General features: G+C 46.6%; 1 protein-coding gene across 2 annotated transcripts in view; it reads left to right on the top strand.

The window, feature by feature from the left end:
- The window catches only part of FICD (FIC domain protein adenylyltransferase), an 88,448-nt gene that overhangs the window by 24,856 nt on the left and 49,843 nt on the right, over positions 1–13,749 (top strand). The gene's annotated exons all lie outside the window — the stretch shown is intronic.

The following is a 13,749-nucleotide window of genomic DNA, read 5'->3' as shown; positions in this document are numbered from 1 at the left end:
GGTTAAGTAAGTTAGTTTTGGCAGTTTAGAGCCCAATGGGTTGTTCACCCCAATGGAACTCTGGGTGCCCTGTAGGAGGGCGCAGCTAACAGCTTAACTGCAGCCCTCCAGGAACACAAGAACAACGCAGCGAGACCAAGGTTCTATGCTAAGGGACAGTACCTTTTTCAATTTAAAAACTTGGTGCAGCTGGACAGTCCCCAAGGTGAGGCGACGGTTGTCCCCGATTTGGGTTTCTTGGCCACGGTGACTGAATAAGGAACTTTTTGGGGGAGCGGACGGATGCAATCGAGTAGTGGGACGCCCAGCAGTGGATCTTCGTGGTACTAATGCGTTGGAGCCCTTCACAGGCTTCGGGTCAGTGACGGTTGTCATCCGTTAGACTTCTCTTCCGTTCATGGTCCACGACTCAGTTGAGGGGACATCATGGAGCGGAAAACAGTCACTACAGGCCCAGAAGGATGCCCACAAGGTTAAGCTGAAACCGCGCTTCACAAGATGTTGCACCTCGAAATGGCACAGGTCCCAGGGTATTGGGAGCTTGCAACCCAGGACGGTCACAGTTCTTCGTGGGGTGGCGCCAAATGCACCTGGTCTTGAGGCTGGTTAGGCCTACCAGTCCAGGGGAGGAAGTAGTTTCATGAGATCTTGCATGTCGCTCGGAATTTGGGGTTCAGTCTGCAGTAGTCACTCGACAACTCTGGCGGTTGCTGGGACATCTTCATAGAATTCCTCTTCAGTCCAGTGGTCGACTCTGAGTTTCAGCTCCAGGGCCCTCGCCTTTTTATGCAAGAAAACTGGTTGATCCCATCCCACCAATAGTCAGACAAGCCTTTCATGCAAATCTGGGGGGTGGCTGTTCAAGGGGACACCCAGCCTCCCTGTTCAAACTGATTCCTGGTAGGCATACGGCAGGACAAAGACCAGGGGAGTTTTGGTCACCTGCTCCACATCCTGTCCTTTCAGGTACTCTTGAGAGCCTTGGCAGGCTTTCCAAGGGAAGCCCGCCAAAGACAAAAGACCCATGAATACCTCCCCAACTCAGCCAGGTAGAAGTCGGCTCAAGTCAAGTCCTCGTCAACATGGCTTAAAGTACAGCCACCATTTTAGGCAAATGGTGACCCCTATGTCCGCTACCTGAGCTGCGAAGACAGCCTGCGGTAAAAGTCCACAAAAAGTCATGCATAAAGGTACACTACCACCAGCCTGTCAGATGCACTTGTAACAGTAACTAAAAGTTACTGAAACACTGAGAAAAGGGAGACAATGTTTCCCCTCAGTACTCCACATAAGGTGGGGTGTGCTGATCTTGCATAATAAAATGCAGGTGGGCCAAAAGGACTTCCGCGACAGCCCCTCCACCCCCACTCTGGGAACATAGGTTAACATGGGTAAAATAAAAAGGGAAGCTCGAGGAGCTTCCAGCAGCACTGCACAGGAAGTTCTGCGTGCTGCAATAATAAAATGTAGATGGCAGAAAACGCGGAGGAAAGCATAACTCCATTACCAACAAATGGGCAAAAAGGGTTCCCAAGCACAGAGCAAAAGAATGAGTGAGTGCGGAAAAAGGTTCCCACTCACTCAGGAGAATCGGATAAAAACTAAGAGTCCTGCAAAACAGTGCTGGGGGACTTGCAGGTGGAGAGCATTTCCTTGACAAAGGAAATCTCTAACAATGAGCTCAGGCCTGGGGTAAGCAAAACGCCATATTAACGACTTATCATTAATCTGCACTTAAGAAATTTGTTTTATTTTACGTAGGGGGAAATACTTGGCAGATTAAGGAACCAAAGCATAGGCAGATGGGGATTTGTACAATGTTAACTCAACCCATATTGGTCAAGTAGAAAAACTAGCCCTTCTGGTTCCAAAGTCACCAACTTGATACAAATAGTTAATTTATTATGACATTCATAGCATCGCACAAAAGCTATGGATATCTAGGTGCTAGTTACAAACAGCAGGAATGATAGAAATGAGAATAAGAGATCAATTGAACAAGTTCTTTCCTGAACAGGTGGTAGGAGTGTTCAGCCCGCAAGGGTAGATTGTTCCAGAGAGATGCATCACAAACTGGGAAGCTGAAGCCACCAGGTCTTTTGTGGTTGAATCTCTGGATGGTGAGGCAGTGGAGTGAGCCGATTGAAGACCCCTGGCCGGTGCGTGCCTCTTGAGTCTGAGTCAATTATGAAGGTGCATTGTTTGACAGGCATCGGTGGGTGATAGTTTTGGACTTGATTTATTCTCATAAATGGAGCGGATCTTCTGGCATCAGAGATGTAATCTTTTCCATATCCAGAGCATTGCAGAGGGCATTGTTTTGGTTTACTTGAAGATTACGCTTTTTCCAGTGGTGCCACAAAGTAGTGTTTTGCAATAATCCAGTTTTGATCCGATGACGGACAGGGCGACTGCTAGGAGGCTTTCAGTGGAGAGGGAACGTTTGCTTGCATTGATGAGCTTTGTTACATAGGCTGAGGTAGAGACGATGTGATTGACTTGCCATGACATGGGGCATCCATGTATACACCCACAGCTTTTACAGAGGAGGCGACAGGAATTCTGTGGCCATCAATGATTGAAGGTCTTAAGTTTGACAAGGCGGGCTGGGTATCCGAATAGAAGTAGCTCTGTTTTCTCATTCAAGCAGGGGCAGTGTGAGGCCTTCCAGGCTTGGATAGTTTCAAAGATGGAGTTCACTTTGAGGGAGTCACAGAAGTGGTCACCAGAGAGGGGGGGGGGGTGAGTATTTGGGTGTCGTCCTAGTTGGTTTTAGAGATGCAGAGAGAGTCAAGGTGATCGAATAGAGGCTTCTTGTAGAAGGTGAGGTGAGATGCAGGAGTCTTGGGGGACGCTGCAGGAGATCGGAGTGGGGTGGAAATGGCATTGCCTGCGAAGATTCTGGAGGTCTGGAAGGAGGAAATCCATTACTCAGCAGAGAGAAGTGAGTAGATAATTTGAGGGGGTAGCGAGAGTTTGGTGGTTGACCAGGTCGAAGGCAGTGGAGAGGTCCAGGAGTATGAGGAGGGAGAGATTTCTGGAATCAATTGCATCGTTGAGTTGGTTCTTAAGGCCCAGGAGGGCTGTTTCGGTTCCATGTCTCAGGCGGAAGCTGGATTTGCCTAGGGCTCAGAATGATGTGTTTCTAGGAAATCTTGAATTTGGAGGTAAGCGACTGTCCATGATTTTCAAGAGGAATGGGACGGTGGTGATAGGCCGGTAATAGTGTGAGTCGCTGGGTTTTAGAGTTTTTTTGAGCAGAGATGTGATCCAGGATTCTTTGAGGGTGGATGGGACAGAGCAGGATGGAATTATCGATGGTAGTGATGAGGGGTAGCAGAGGCTCTGGACATTCCTTTACAATGAGTGATGGGCATGTCATCCTTACATCTGGATGGTTTAAGCCCTCTGATGGTAGGGGCCAGATCAGATTCAGAGATGGGTTGGAAGCTGAAGATGGGGATATCGGCCAGGGTGCTGGGCTGAGGGATGGGAGGCAGGGCCTCCAGTGCGTGGGAGCGTTTGGAAGTGATTTTTGGCTTGTAGTTGAAACCTGTTCAAAGTGAGGGCAACTTGGACATTACTGTACCAGCAGCTGTCTTTCAAAATGGAGGACGGGTGTAAGATGGGAGTTTCAAGCTCTCAGAGGTTTGTAAATAGCTCACGGGAACTGGAGGATGCATTAGCAATTGATTGTAAAGCTTTGGAAGAGTGAATGGCATGCTTGTAGGCCAGGGCGATCTGTTTGCTGCAGTGGGGTCTTTCTGGCAGGCTGCCTCAGCTGCCCTCTTTTTTTGCACATAGTGCAAGGAGGTCTGCAGAGAACCAGGTATTGTGGTGTTTGATGTTTTTTGTTTTGCCAACTTTGAGTGGGGCTACAGAGTCGACTGCATTGCCTGCTTCCTGCAGTGCGCTGATTCAAGCCATCTGCAGGCCAAAAGAAGCGCTCCGAACACGGAACAGGTTGAGGGCTGGAGGTGGTCATCATGATGTCGGCCATCTTGCCGTGGTCTGATGTAGCAATGGCACCAGCAGTGGATACCCTACTCATGGGGCCAGGTGGGAGTGGGCCTCTCCTTGCTAATCTTTTCAATTTAAGATAGTGCTTCATTTTTCATATTTATCAGATCTGTAGAGCAGGGGTGTTCTATGGGATTTTTCTTGGATAGCCAAGAAAAATCCCAAAATAATTCAAACGAAGAGCACACAGCAAGAAATAAAATACATTGAACAGTCGACTGGGAGAACAAACTACTCCATGGACCTGAACTGTAATACATTCTCAACTTCACCCAGAAGGGCTGTAATATTTATACAAGAAAATCCCATATTAGCATAATTTGTCCATCGTTACAATGTTGGGGATGTGCTAATACTTAATTGGTGGGTCATCATGGGACCCCTATAGGTTCATATACATTACATGTCCTGATGGGATAAAAACATTTCCTGAAACATCACCACCAACATCCCTTCATGACCCTTGAATGTCCCTCCCTTCAATTGCATAATTATCTGCTGACCTGCAGAAACTCTGGCATGTCATTGGTTGGCATCCGCTAAGGCCCAAGTTGATGAATCCCTCAATGGGGATTGCTTCCCTTCGTTGGAGACCGCACGAGCCACAGCATCCCACCGATCTATCCACTTGAATTATGAGGGAACAGCACCAAGGCTAGGGGCATTGCGACAGCCTCTGAAACACCATATTGCAGTCCAGTGATTGGTTCCCCTCTTCCCTCGTCCCCCTGCAGCTGTTTGCTCCCTTTCTTCTCTCTTGCACTGTGACAGCTCTAGATAGAAACAACTGTACCAGACACTGTTAGTGAAACTGATTTTCTTCTATTTAATTCTCTTTTGCTACTGTGCTAGCTGCCTGGGCCTTTGGTACCTAACCCGATCATGTGGGACTGCACCTAGTATTAGGGTGAAGTTCTCTTCCCACGAGAAACATTTCCTTCTGCAACAATTAATTACTGTGGGATTCTTGGTGAGCTGATCCATCATTTTCTGCGAGTGACAGCAAAACTTCAATCCTACTGTGTGCTGTGGCCTTTCAAACAACAAGAGAATGGACTCTATCTAGCCTGCCCTGATCCTACTAAACTATGGCCTAACTGTTATTATTCATTAATATACCTAACCTTTAAACTCCTTATATTTCTATGTTATGTCTAAACAAAATATAAAAATATTGCTATTGCTGCACATGTACTTTTCATCACAGTGGCCGCGCTTCCCTATCCCTAGTTACCTGCTAGTTAAAAATACATGCATGTTTTGTATTTCCCTGCTCAGCGCCCTATTCCCTAATGTGTGGCGCACTAGGTGTAATATAGGTGTGATATTCATGCGTCGTGACGTCACCCTTCACGTTACTTTTGGTGTTACTGCGTAACTTCTTCAGCTTGTATGTGTGCCCCCCCCCTCTTGAGCATTGAATTTTAATATTCAAATTCCCCCCTTCGATCAATTTATTGATAATCACTTTTGTCCTTGCCATAAAACCTCTAGAGACCCTGACCTCAAGCTCCCACCCACCACAATATATTCTTCTGGAGTGCATCCCAAAAAGTAGCACCTGCCATCTCCGTAACAATCGACCCAGTGACTGGATACTTTTCTAAATCGGAAGGTGGCATGGAAATTGTCTGCAGAGGCCACAGAGCTCCATCCCCCTGTACCATATTACTTTTGGGAATCGTTTGTCTTTCGATGTGTCTGGTCGGTGGTATTGCTTCCCTAACTTTGGCAGTCCTCATTGTCATGTACTTTCCCCTGTTTCTGCCCCCTTGGCGCCACCACAATCCCAACTGACATGCACAAAAGGCACTGAGAGCCAATACGATGAGCATAACTGCTATCTTCATGAGCACTGATATCCATGTGGGATACCCAAAAAACATTCTCTCAAACCATTCTTATTTGTTCCCTCTGCTCGTTTCATGAACCATAGTCTCGCAGTGTGCTGTTTGCTGCATTATTTTCGGGCTCATACGTGCAACAGCTGCTCCCTATTTTGGCGGCAACGCCACCCTCCATAGCAGTTAACAAATCTAGTATGTACCGATTCTGTAGAGCAACCAACCTTAATGCCTTTAATTCCTCCCTTACTGCGTTCAGCTCTTTCTCTGTCCCATTTACCAATTATAACAGCTTGTATCTTGCTATTTGCAGCCTTTTGGTGTTGGCTGCAGTCTAAGCACTAGGGGGCGAGCAGCGGCGTAACAAATATGGCTGTCTTACTAAATGGCCAAAATTCCATCGGGATAGCGTCCAATCGGTCCGCACTGTGTTGGCACCATTGTTTATTTTCCTCCTCTGCAGGTTCATCGACCGTCTGATGCATGGATGCCTTTCCTCTTCAGTAGTTGCAGTGACACGTGGATTCTTCTCTTCCTCAATATTTGCAGTCTCCATGGACCTCAAATTTGCAATGTTCATAGATCTCTTAAAACGGGCGACGGCCCATTTTTGTAGGGCTGAATGAACGGTAAATGGCACAATGTTCGAAGGGGGCACCAAAAGGGCTGGGGGAGTGTAAGGGGACCAGGGAGTTACTGGCCACTCCACTTTGGTGGTAATTGGTCATGTGTTTGGGACCCGCAGGCCCAGAAATGGTTCCGACCATATAACCAGCAGCTCAAGTGTCCTCTGGCGAGCAAGATTGGTCCCCAATCTAATTCAACCTTTTGTTCCTGTGGATCTGAAATATCAAGAATATTGTGTGAGTGCCTTTATGTGTAATGGCTGCTGTCCATCTATCCAGGTAAGGGCCTGGAGGTGATTGTTCCAAATAGTGACATTTATCATTCATCATCACTGTTACTTCAGTGAATCCTACCACTCCCTCTGCCCTGCACCCGTTCAGCCCTTCCTTCCACTGCTCATCTTGGAACACGGAACCCTCTATTTGCAGTTGGGGCCGTATCCTGCACCATTGTAACAGGTGTCCTTTATCATTCACACATAAGAGTGTGCTGTGTAAATATCTGCTCCCCTTCTCTCGTCTTCCGTTTGGTATTGTAGAACAAAATGTTTTGTTTCATCTGCCTCTGCCATCATTTTAATCTTTTATATAATTGTCTTTATAGATCGGGTCTACCTCCTCCACCCGTTTTGCTTGTAACCTGTGTCCCTGGAACAACCCTCGAACATTGCAAAATGAAAGGTGGATAAGACAATGTGCCATCTCCAGTGGCCCATCATGGGGAGGAAGAACTTTGAGATCCCTGTGATGTGTGGGATGAGAGAGAGCACACGTAACGGGTGTCATTTGCCCTCACTCAGCCCACTGCCTTCATGTGGTTATAACAAACGTTATCCGATTAAATGCTGCTTCCACACGCTGTCTACAAACCGATCTGGATTAAATGCTTCCCTCTTTGTTCATTATACTGATATATTTTCACTTTCTGTTGCTCTACCATTACTCTGAAAGAGGGTAGAAGAGCTCCTTTCTACTTTAAACCAAAGGAAAGGAAGAACACAAAACCGAAATCACTGTACATCCTAACCAACATACATTGCTATATCTTTTCTGTACAAATGCTAGTCCTCCATTCCGTGTTGCTGCAAAAGAAGTGTAAGGTCTCTGAAACAAGTGTCACGAGGATGAAAAAGTCAATGAAATGTCTGCAATACTCCCTTTTACTCGCCCCTCCATTCTTCTCCCGGGCGGTGGCTGCTGTTGCTTTTGTCTTTGCGGATGTCGAATAAATGGATCCATGCTTGTCTGCCCTCTACCTTTACAGCTGATGGGGGTGCAGTAGGTTACTGTGAATGGATCCTCAAACCTGGGGTCAGACCGTTTCCTCGTGAAGTTCTTTATGAAGACTTGGTCACCTGGATAGAGTGGAGGCTGTGATAGTAAGTACTCTTCCTCCTATGGGGATGGAATTTTTCCTGAGGAGGCAGTCGGCTGATTGACGAGGCTGTAGCTGTTGTGAAATATATTTCAGGGAGTCAGTAAGCTGTTTAAGATAACCTTGAAACTCATCCCCCAAAACCTGTGCGGCGCTGTGCGCATCAGAAATATGTGCAGGAGTGAAAGGCGCATGCATTCTTCTACCTATAACTATTTCATACGGGATGAGATGGCGGTCAGAGCCAGGCATGTTGCTTTGTGTAAATAAGGCGAAAGGCAAACAATTAAGCCAGCTCTTGTGAAGTGTCACAAGATTTTGTGACACGTTCCATGAGCAGGCCATTCAAGCGCTTAGAGCACTGTTGGCCTGAGGGTGGTACATGGAACAGAACTTGTTTGATGCCCAATAAAGATGTTATTTCTTTAAACAGATCATTGGCTAAGTGTTGTCCATTATCAGATCTAGGCTCTTCAGACACTCTCCGCCTTGGAAATACTTAGCGCATTAAAGATTTGGCTGCAGATTTGGCATGGTTGTATGTGCATGGACCTGCCTCAAGCCAGCATGAAAATCAACATACAACTACAATATATAAAACCAACTAAAGGGTTCCTGGTAAGGCCTTGATCGCCCAAGCTAGCACATCCTGCAAATACACCTGGATGTCATTTCTGTATAGTCTATATGCAAATGTTGCAACGTTCCTGATGGACAAGGTAACGTAGCGTTTGTCTTCGGATTGTGACCTGCGTTATAACGCTGGCACATCAGACAATTGTTCACAAATTGAGTCACATGTAAGTTGGGTATGAACCATTGTTCCTGTATCTCTGCAGCAACATGTTCCTAGTGTTGTGAGCTGGGTAAGGCAATTGGTCCAGTGCTATGTGGAGCAGTGCCTAGAGCATCCCTGGTTTCCCTGTGCTATTCTGTCGCCATATCAGATAAGTGGGTGATAAGGAGCACCCTCTCCTTGTCCACAGCTCCTGCTACTCTGGAGTAGCATCCCCTTGCACATCTACTAGTTGGAGTCGCGGACAAAGAGTTTCATTGCTCCGTGCGTGATGTGGGTGGGTGGTTGTGTTGTTTGTGCGAGCATGAGTACTTTATGCAGTGAGGCATATATTCTGTTGTGCCCAGTGGTATGTACCCTGCTTCTTTGGCCACAGGTCTGCTCTGTCGTTCCTTTTGGAAATTACGTTTATCCTGTTGGAATGGGCTGTGCATTTCACCATCGCTAATGCTACGGTGACAGGCAATTCCTCTTCAGTCTTGACAATAATTCAGCATGTTGTTCTGGGGAACCATTGCTTCTGCGGAATCCTCTCCTTTCCCACCTTGCTAGTCCTGAATGTACTGTGGATGTGACGTACGCCGATGTGAATGGTCACACAGTGACACTGTGATGATTTCACTGCGATTATTGCCACAAGGTTTATTGCTTGGTTTGAAAAGTTTATCAGCAACCTCATTTACACCCCAATCTTGAATTCTCCCTTGTGGTAAAGCATTAACGCTGCACCCGTATGTCGACACCCTGTGTTCTGATCTATCAATGAAAAGCAGTGCTTACTTCAAGAACCACTGTGTCCCCCTCTGTTTTGTCCACAGATATAGCTCAATTATGCGCGTAGTCTGCTTCGTTAAGTGTTAGTACTATGAATGTTGCTGGATTCATGAGATGACGCCTCACAATTTGGATAGCGGGATTTGTCAATATTACCTCACACCCTGAAGCGCGTTGTGTGATCAGGGTAGATTTTGATTTGGCCCTGCACATCCCATTGTAATTATGGCTGATTTCTGTATTGAGAATGCTGCTGCTGTGAGCAACTGTTCGCATGGAAAGTGCCCCTGCATCATGGAATCTAGGGGACTGCTATAGTAGGCCAAAGGTTTATGGCCTTGCGGTTTCTTCTGAGTGTGGACAGCTGTCATCACTTGGCGATTAGAGTGTGCAAACAAAACAACTTTTTATAGTCTGGTGTTGCCAGAGCAGGGGCTATTGTATTGCTGCTGTCCTTTGTGGGATGACCCTCCTAACCTCTGCTGATATTATCTGTCCTAAATACACCACATTTATTCTTTTTGACAAAATTATAGTTTGTCTTTATGCACCCTTTATCCCTTTTCTGCCAATAATGTGAGCAATGTAATCAAATCCTCCCTACATTGGTCCTCTGTTAAGACTGCACACCAAAAGATCGTCAACATAATGTATCACTGTGCTATGCATCTGTAAATTACTCGAGTGTATTTGTAGCACCCTGTCAAAAACACTTGGGGATTTGCAATACCCTTGTGGTAAACGTATGTGTTGGAACCTGGTGCTGTGGTAGGTAAAAGCAGTGAGGTACTGTGAATCTGGATGTAATGGAATCAAAAAGAATGAATTTTTTTAAGGCAATCACTGTGAAATGGCTTGCTCCAGTTGGGATGTTGCAAAAACAAAGAGGTGATGCCTAGAAGGTTTAGAATGAATCTTAACCGCTGGCATTGCTCTGGGAAACCCTCCAGACCATCGTTCTTCGATTGCCAAGCCATTACTGAAGGGGAAAGACCATATGCAAATCAGGTTTGGTCCCACCCCAAAAGGTGCAGTCCAGCCTTAACTGCTGGGTCACATCCCTTCTGCATGAGACCACAGGCATCCCCAAACATGTTTCGGCCTTGTTGGGCCTCATCGGGGAGGAGTAGGCCCAGCAGGCACCGGACCCACTTCTGGGGTTTCTTGTGTTTCTGTGCAAAGGGGACCTGGCCTAGCAGTTTGGGCTGGGCTGATACCATTGGTGGCAGTACCTGACTGATTTGCGTATGGCTGGACCCTGTTGGCAATGGCGCAGAAGGGCTAAAAAACGGTGGTATGGAAGGTTGCCCAGAGCAATGCCAGTGGTTCAGATTCATTCAAAACCTTCTAGTCATCACTTTTGAGGTTCCAGTTGGGATGTTGTACAAAATAGTGGCTGTGTTCGGTACCACCGGAAACTCTGCCTCCACCATGGTATTCAATGGGCGGAGATCCTAGATCATCCTTCTTTGATTTGTTTGACGGGGTAAATGGCCGTGTTAATGGGAGTCTGAAGTCTTGATAAAGCCCTCTTGCGACAGGGCAAATATTGTTTCATATATTGCCTCATCTGCCTCTCTCAACAGGGGGTACTGTTTTACCAGGGGAAATATTGCTCCTTCCTTTAACTTTATGCAGACTGACTCCGCCCCTTTCAACAAGGCTACATTGTGGGGGCCACTGGTCCATATTTTTGCTGGTACCTTGCTCAAATCTGCTTGTGTGTCTCGATATGATGCACATCATTTGGTGTCTTATGGAGGACCTCTCTGTAGTCTACCGACAGCTGGCAGGGTAGGCACATTTGAAATATAAGCTCCCCGCAAAAATGTCTTCAGTTATGTCTGTCAAACGTGTGTTTGGTCAGTGCACAACACCGTGCATCACTCTACTCCCTCGTCATCTGTCCCTTGCAAAGCATGTGCTTCCTTGTAGGTGCTGCTTCTAAGTCTATGGTGATGACTCTATCCGACACTGTTTCCCTCTGTACTGGTCGAAATAACAATTCCACGGGCAGTCGAAATGTGCAATCCTTGATCCATGGCGCCCACCCCAACAAAACTTGTATCCCATTTAAAAAAAAAAAAGAGTTGCGGGTGCAATGGTAGGCCTCACAGGGTGGTGTGTGCACAAAATGCTTGTGTGAGTGCTGCAACCTACTTGTAATAAATATCTGGTGTGGAGCACACAATGCCCTTCTCTGTGTATGAAATGGTCATGTTCAATTTGCTCATAATGTCTCAGCTTAATATGTTGGTGGGTGTGTCTTTTGAATATAATAAGGGTGCTACTCTTAAGTTATAGGACCCGTTACTATAGCCCAAGAGAATCCCTGTGTGTCCATTACTTTGTCCGACGGGAAAGGTACCCTCCTTAATACAGGACTTGGCAGCTCCTCTGTCGACCAAAAACAAGACATTTCTGGCCCATCTTCACCGCTACCTCTGGTTCCTCCTCTGGGTCTGCAGTTACCGAAACGACTGGGCACATAGGGCTCCCTGTGGGCTGGCCTATTGGGTATTCGTGGTTGAGCGTGGGAATGGAAAGGGATTCCCTCTGAAAACTGCCGCTCCCTTGTAGTGTGGCTCTACATTATGCGCTAATACGTTGCTGTCCCACTGCTGTGTTGGTGCGTGTGACAATGCAGTTCGGTTGTGACTGCTGGGGCACCTGGTGTGGTTATGTAACTGTGGTACCTAGGAAACCACAATTTGCGGAGACATTCCCATAAAGTGTGCTTTTATCTGTGTGGGATGTATCTGTTGCTGTGGTATTTGCATCTGAGCCTGTGGGGAATGCATGGGGGTGCTGACCATACCCCCCCCTTGTAACACCCTCCCTGTTGAGGGAACCCATCTGGTTGAGCATACCCTCACCCCTTGTGGATAATACTGTTGTGGTTGGCCATATCCTACAGGTGCTTCTAGCTGGGCAATCCCTATAGATACTTGTGGCTGGAACGTCCCCCATGAGTGCTCCCCCCCCCCCCTCCATGCAGGGCAGTCTCTGGCTGTCCTGGTGTGATGATCTGCTCCTTCTAGGCTGAGTTTAGCCAACTTTCTTTCAGTGCTAATTTCGCTTCAGCTTTTACCCCATTATTTGTGGAGTCCTTATCTTTATCTTGCTGTGCTTTAGCAAAGTGTACTATGTGCGCTTGTATCTTGGGCCACCCTTTTTGATTCTATTTCTACCACCTTCCTTAACGCTTTCTGTATGTCTGCGGGATGTCCCTTTTTAATATGTGGTTAAAATGGGAATATTTGCATCCCATGCGTGTCGTGTTTCTAATGTCACATCTCTTGTATTTGTTGAATGTATTGTGCAGGCTCTTCGTCTTGTTTCACAGGGTGCATCAAGATGGCCTGCATGTCTGGGTACATTGTCCGCAATACCTTCAACATGTGCAGTCTGCAATTATTAAATGGCGTGCCATCATGTGCAGTGCTACTTGGGGTCACACCAACATATCCTACCTGCTCCCAAATTCTGTCTGCCTGTTCGCCCATCAAGGTGGCAAATAAACTCATGTCACCTACCTTTGTTCCCGTTCCCAAATCATAGATCCACTTGCCTGCCCCTGCTGTGAGGGACGGCAAGCAGTACATCAAATGAACCTTGTTCATGCTGGCGCAAGGTATATACTGGGATCCTCTTCGACCCTTCTGTAACAGGGGCAACTATGCCTTTGTGCCTTTTGCAATACTCGCGACCACCATCTTCCTGATCCTACTTCATAGTGTCTGGGAACCATCCCATTCGATTGCGTTCCCTTTCTCGCCTTCTCCGTCCCTTCCTTTTCATTCTCCCTTTCTCCATTCCTTCCCATCCTTCTCATACCCATGAGAAACTTTTCCTTCTCCAACTATTTAATTCGATACCATGGGCTTCTTGGTGTCTCACCTTTGGTGAGCTGATCTAGCAGTTTCTGTGTCAGCAAAACGTTAATCCTACTGTGAGCTGTGCCTTTGAAATGGCTAGAAAAATGGCTTCTGTTTATTAGGCCCTCGGCCTACTGAACTATGGCCAACTGTTATTCATTAGTATACCAAACTCCTTACACTTCTAAATTGGGTTTAATCAAAATATAAAAATATTGCTATTGAGGCAAGTGTACTTTTCATTGCGGCAGCCATGCGCTACCTACCTCTAGTTTACTGCTAATTAAAAATACATGTAAGTTCTGTGTTTTCGATCATGCATTTTCCTGCGCAGCAGCCTTTTCCCCTAACATATGGCGCACTAGGTGTAATATAGATGTGATGTATACATGCGTTGTGACATCATCCTTCATGTTACTTTTAGCTTTACTGCGTT

This window comes from Ambystoma mexicanum, chromosome 10 (assembly GCF_040938575.1).
Source record: "Ambystoma mexicanum isolate Mex_15411 chromosome 10, UKY_AmexF1_1, whole genome shotgun sequence".
Lineage (NCBI taxonomy): Eukaryota > Metazoa > Chordata > Amphibia > Caudata > Ambystomatidae > Ambystoma > Ambystoma mexicanum.
The sequence above is the reverse complement of the archived record's forward strand: the minus strand, read 5'-3'. Positions and strand labels throughout refer to the sequence as shown.